We start from the raw sequence: 6,000 nt of genomic DNA on the forward strand, positions 1-6,000 counted from the left end.
AGTTCCCATACACTACATACTTGCTGCGGTCTAAACGACCGCAGCGAGTATGTAATTATACCGCCCTTAACCCCTTCTGCTCCCCCGCTGTGTATATACTTTACCTGTCCTCGTTGCACGGGTCCGGCGTCCTACTCTCCCGCCCGGCCAATCAGTGGCTGCGGCTGGGCAACACACTGATTGGCCGGACAGGAGAGCAGGACGCCGTACCCGTGCAGCGAGGACAGGTAAAGTATATACACAGCGGGGGAGCAGAAGGGGTTAAGGGCGGTATAATTACATACTCGCTGCGGTCGTTTAGACCGCAGCAAGTATGTAGTGTATGGGAACTGCCAGGACCTGCCGGGCTCGCAGCGAGAATCTCGCTGCGAGCCCGCCCGTGTGAATATACCCTTAAACAGATGCAAAACGGATGTTTTTTCACGGATCACGGAGGTAGAGAGCGGAATTCATCCACGGACCAGGAAAAACACGGAAGATGTGAATGCAGCCTTATTATATCACGAGCAGTGTCGGACTGGGGTATCTGGGGGCCCACCAGAGGAAATGATCCTGGGGGCCCACCAATGAAGAACCAGTGAGAAACGACACGTCAGTCAGTGTTGGTGCAGGTTCTATGGCTGGCGGCCCACCGGAGGATTCCCCGGTCCTCTGGTGGGCAACTACAACTCCCATCATGCCTGGACAGCCAAAGCTTTAGCTTTGGCTGTCCAGGCATGATGGGAGTTGTAGTTTTGCAACAGCTGGAGAGCCAAGGTTCCCTACCCCTGGTATAGATACTATACTACACACCTGGCAGTGCCCCTCTGCCCACCATTCTCATACAGCAGGGGTAGAGAACCTTGGCTCTCCAGCTGTTGCAAAACTACAACTCCCATCATGCCTGGACAGCCCCTGTCATTTAGGCAGGATACATATAGGGTAACTATACAATACAGCAGACACGTGATCGGCCTGGCACTAGTTGCCTAGGTAACTAATAATGGAGTGTGAACAGGACACAAGAAGCCGGCACTCACCGTGTACACATGAGGCGCAGGAAGCCGGAGATAGAAGCGTCACAGGATTTAGCAAGAGGGGTCGGGACTCAGGTCTCCATCAAGTGGGGGGAGGAGGAGGAGGAGGAGGCTGCTGCTGCTGTCTGTGCGGCTTCTGTCAGGATGAGAATGGAAGGAGGAGCTCAGGGCTATCTAAAGTACAGAAAGGCATGGCCGGCCTACCGTGCCGTGATGTAAGAGGGTCCGTGTGTGGAGAGGAGGGGTCTCACATAGTGGTGTCACACTGACAGGATTACAGACATGGTCAGGGGCGAAGGGACTGTCAGGGCAGGGGGCCAAGTCTGCACGTGGTGGGGGGAATATTAGGGGGTCCAAGTCTGCATGTATGGGGGGGGGGGGGGTATATTAGGGGGTCCAAGTCTGCATGTATGGGGGGTATATTAGGGGGTCTAAGTCTGCATGTATATGGGGGGGCTATTAGGGAGTCCAAGTCTGCATGTATGGGGGGGGGGGGGAATATTAGGGGGTCTAAGTCTGCATGTATGGGGGGAGAACTATTAGGGGGTCCAATTCTGCATGTATGGGGTTGACTAATAGGGGGTCCAAGTCTGCATGTATATAGGGGGGCTATTAGGGGTCCAAGTCTGCATGTATGTGTGGAATATTAGGGGGTCCAAGTCTGCATGTATGGGGGGGGATATTAGGGGGTCCAAGTCTGCATGTATGGGGGGGGGGACTATTAGGGGTCCAAGTCTGCATGTATGGGGGGAGGGGAATATTAGGGGGTCTAAGTCTGCATGTATGGGGGGGGACTATTAGGGGTCCAAGTCTGCATGTATGGGGGGGGGGGGAATATTAGGGGGTCTAAGTCTGCATGTATGGGGGGAGAACTATTAGGGGGTCCAAGTCTGCATGTATGGGGTTGACTATTAGGGGGTCCAAGTCTGCATGTATATGGGGGGGCTATTAGGGAGTCCAAGTCTGCATGTATGTGGGGAATATTAGGGGGTCCAAGTCTGCATGTATGAGGGGGGGGACTATTAGGGGTCCAAGTCTGCATGTATGGGGGGGGGGAATATTAGGGGGTCTAAGTCTGCTTGTATGGGGGGGACTATTAGGGGTCCAAGTCTGCATGTATGGGGGTGACTATTAGGGGGTCCAAGTCTGAATGTATATGGGGTTGACTATTAGGGGGTCCAAGTCTGCATGTATGTGGGGAATATTAGGGGGTCCAAGTCTGCATGTATGGGGGGGCTATTAGGGAGTCCAAGTCTGCATGTATGTGGGGAATATTAGGGGGTCCAAGTCTGCATGTATGGGGGGGGGGGGGACTATTAGGGGTCCAAGTCTGCATGTATGGGGAGAACTATTAGGGGGTCCAAGTCTGCATGTATGGGGGGAACTATTAGGGGGTCCAAGTCTGCATGTATGGGGGGAACTATTAGGGGGTCCAAGTCTGCATGTATGGGGTTGACTATTAGGGAGTCCAAGTCTGCATGTATGTGGGGAATATTAGGGGGTCCAAGTCTGCATGTATGGGGGGGGGGGAATATTAGGGGGTCCAAATCTGCATGTATGGGGGGGGGGACTATTAGGGGGTCCAAGTCTGCATATATGGGGGGGGGACTATTAGGGGGTCCAAGTCTGCATGTATGGGGGGGGACTATTAGGGGGTCCAAGTCTGCACATGGTGGGGGGAATATTAGGGGGTCCAAGTCTGCATGTATTAAGGGAATATTAGGGGGTCCAAGTCTGCATGTATGGGGGGGGGGGATATTAGGGGGTCCAAGTCTGCACGTGGTGGGGGGAATATTAGGGGGTCCAAGTCTGCACGTGGTGGGGGGAATATTAGGGGGTCCAAGTCTGCATGTATGGGGGGGGCTATTAGGGGGTCTAAGTGTGCATGGAGGGGGGGGGACTATTAGGGGGTCCAAGTCTGCATGGAGGGGGGGGGGACTATTAGGGGGGGTCCAAGTCTGCATGTATGGGGGGGGGGGACTATTAGGGGGTCCAAGTCTGCATGGAGGGGGGGGACTATTAGGAGGGGTTCAAGTCTTCATGTATGGGGGGGACTATTAGCGGGTCCAAGTCTGCATGTATGGGGGGGAACTATTAGGGGGTCCAAGTCTGCATGGAGGGGGGGAATATTAGGGGGGGTCCAAGTCTGCATGTATGGGGGGGGGGACTATTAGGGGTCCAAGTCTGCATGTATGGGGGGGACTATTAGGGGGGTCCAAGTCTGCATGTATGGGGGGCGACTATTAGTGGGTCCAAGTCTGCATGTATGGGGGGGACTATTAGGGGGTCCAAGTCTGCATGTATGGGGGGGACTATTAGGGGTCCAAGTCTGCATGTATGGGGAGAACTATTGGGGGTCCAAGTCTGCATGTATGGGGGGGGGACTATTAGGGGGTCCAAGTCTGCATGTATGGGGGGAACTATTAGGGGGTCCAAGTCTGCATGTATATGGGGGGGCTATTAGGGAGTCCAAGTCTGCATGGGGGGGTATTTATCAGGGGGTCCAAGACAAGTCTGCATGTGGTGGGGGGACTATTAGGGGGATCAAGTTTGCATGTGGTAGGAGGACTATCTGCGTCCAAGTCTGCATGTGGGGTAGTGATGAGTAGTGTGGGACAGAAGTCCTGTGGGTGGCTGGAAGAGCATGGCATCACCCTATCCTATCTTATACTACAATATAGTAAATTATTATGCAGTGCCAACCAGTAGGCCGCATCCTCCTGCACATGTTCCTATGCAAGAGGTGGAAAATCGTTCTCCAAATTAAGAACACCAAGAATTTAACCCCTTCATGACGCAGTCCCAAATGACTGCGCCAATTTGTATTTTGGCGTTTTCGTTTTTTCCTCCTTGCATTCTAAGAGCTCTAGCACTTTCATTTTTCTATCTTCAGGGCCATGTGAGGGCTTGTTTTTTTCAGGAACAAGTGTACTTTGTAATTGCCTTTCGATCTACCATAAGATGTATGATGGAACCACCAAAATATTATTTATGAAAATAAAAATTGGTAAAATTGGGGGGGGGGGGGGGGGGGGAATGCAATATTGTAACTTCTAGGGGGTGTCTTCGTAATGCACTTTACGGTGGAAGTGACATGACACTGTTATAAGAGAAACAAATCGCTGATCTCAGGGAGACCAGCCAAGTGAAAACACTGCCGGCTGCCGGTTAAAGCGCTCAATGCAGTGAAATCCTAGGTGCATTGCTCCCTGGGAAACATTAATATGCAAAGGAAGACCCCATGGAGCCTCATTTAAGAGTCTCAAACACAGGACTAGCTAGATATCCCACCAGGAAAGACCCAGCCAAGGGGTGGCTCCTGTAGGGAAACCACCATATTAAGTGGCCCAAGAAGTCAATGTAATGACAAGGGAAAAAAACAAGGCCAGGTATCCATCCACAGACAGCTGTTTCGGGGTGTCCTGGCTAGTCCTGTGTTTGAGACTTTAAATGAGGCTCCATTTGCTCTTCTTTTGCATATTCATGTTTCCCAGGGAGCAATACACCTAGGATTTCACTACATTGAACGCTTTAACAGGCAGCTGGCAGTGTTATCGTTTGGCTGCTCTCCCTGAGATCAGTGATCTCTTTCTCTTATGGCTCTACTAGGCATTGCTCCCACCTAGCCAGAATCCTGCTGCACACTGATGAGGGGCAACACCCCAAAACAGCTGTATGTGGATGGATACCTGGCCTTGATTCTTCCCTTGTCATTATATTGACTTATAGGGGCACTTAATATAATGGTTTCCCTACAGGAGCCAGCCCTTGGCTGGGTCTTTCCCAGAGGGATATCTGGCTAGTCCTGGGTTTGAGACTCCTAAATGAGGCTCCACGGGCTCTTCTTTTGCATATGACACTGTTATGGCATCCACACTTAACCCCATGGGGCCAGATTGATTTCACATTGTCCCCATCCCAGCTAGGAAAGGGTTAAGTGCCCCCTTCTCTGTAGGAATGGGTGCAGTGCTGGGGGAAGAAGAGGAGTGTTTATACTCACCAGAGATGTCTTCATTCTTCACCAGAGCCTTGCACAGTGAGGTAATTTAACCCCCTAGGGGACCAGACTTTCCCGTTTTCCTCACATAAAAGTGCCACTAAAAAACGCCATGTGCATAGGCTATGGCGTTTTTTTAGTGGAGCAGAAGACTTCCACCCCCAACGCCCCCCCCCCCCCCCCAAAAAAAAAAATTCTAAGTGCTTCACCCCCGGCTGGTGCCCAGGAATAGAACGGCCCCATACACAGGAACTGGGCCACAGTTCAAAAAAACGACGGCGGCACTGGCTTCCCAGCATTGGCACCATTCTAATCATGTCTAAAACTTATGTACTAATGGTACATTCACTTTAACACAGGAATTCACTTTAACACACCAGCAGCCAGCAATACACATCTGTTCCGCTGCCTGTACCTTCCACAGTGACAGGACAGTGGTGGATTTGTGGCGATGAGGTGGGTGGCCACCACAAAGGAACTACTTCTGAGTCCTCCCAGGCCCTGTCCACACTGTGTTCATTGGTAGAACGGGCAGCAGTGGCATTGGGAAATCTGTCCTACTCTGCACTATACTTGCAGAAGGGAGAGATGTTCCACCTCCTGACCTGCAGTGCACCTTAATGGGAGCACTGCTGGAGGATCCTGCCCCTGCATCTCTCCGCATGGAGGCCAGAAGTGATGGAGAGACCTGCTCCATGCCTGGATTAGGTGAGTATTATGTATTTTTTATTTTTATAAGGGGGCACAGGAAGGCATTATTTGATGTTTCTAGTTGAGTGTTGTTCTGGGTTAGTCAATCATAGAAACAAATATTTCATTAATTTTTTTTGCTTTCTGTACATAATGGCATGGTAACACGCACATTGCGCATGGGTGCTTTTGCTACATTTTTCTTCTATTAGGAGCTGTAGTTTCTGTTCCTTGTTTTCTAAGAGAAAAAATGCACATAAAGAGAAGGAAAACATTACCGAAGGAAAGGTTTTCACG

General features: G+C 51.2%; 1 protein-coding gene across 2 annotated transcripts in view; it reads right to left on the minus strand.

The window, feature by feature from the left end:
• Positions 1–1,271, minus strand: part of LOC138797778 (sodium/hydrogen exchanger 9B2-like) — a 36,059-nt gene extending 34,788 nt beyond the window's left edge. The window contains exon 1 of one of the 2 annotated variants that reach the window (XM_069978385.1): positions 1,020–1,271. The gene's annotated coding sequence lies outside the window, so the exon portion shown is untranslated. Of the gene's footprint in view, positions 1–792; positions 877–1,019 lie in introns of those variants that run through there. The other variant, XM_069978386.1, reaches the window with a different exon arrangement.
• Between the last annotated feature and the right edge of the window lie 4,729 nt (positions 1,272–6,000).

The sequence above is a fragment of the Dendropsophus ebraccatus genome, chromosome 7, assembly GCF_027789765.1.
Source record: "Dendropsophus ebraccatus isolate aDenEbr1 chromosome 7, aDenEbr1.pat, whole genome shotgun sequence".
NCBI classification, from domain to species: Eukaryota; Metazoa; Chordata; class Amphibia; order Anura; family Hylidae; genus Dendropsophus; species Dendropsophus ebraccatus.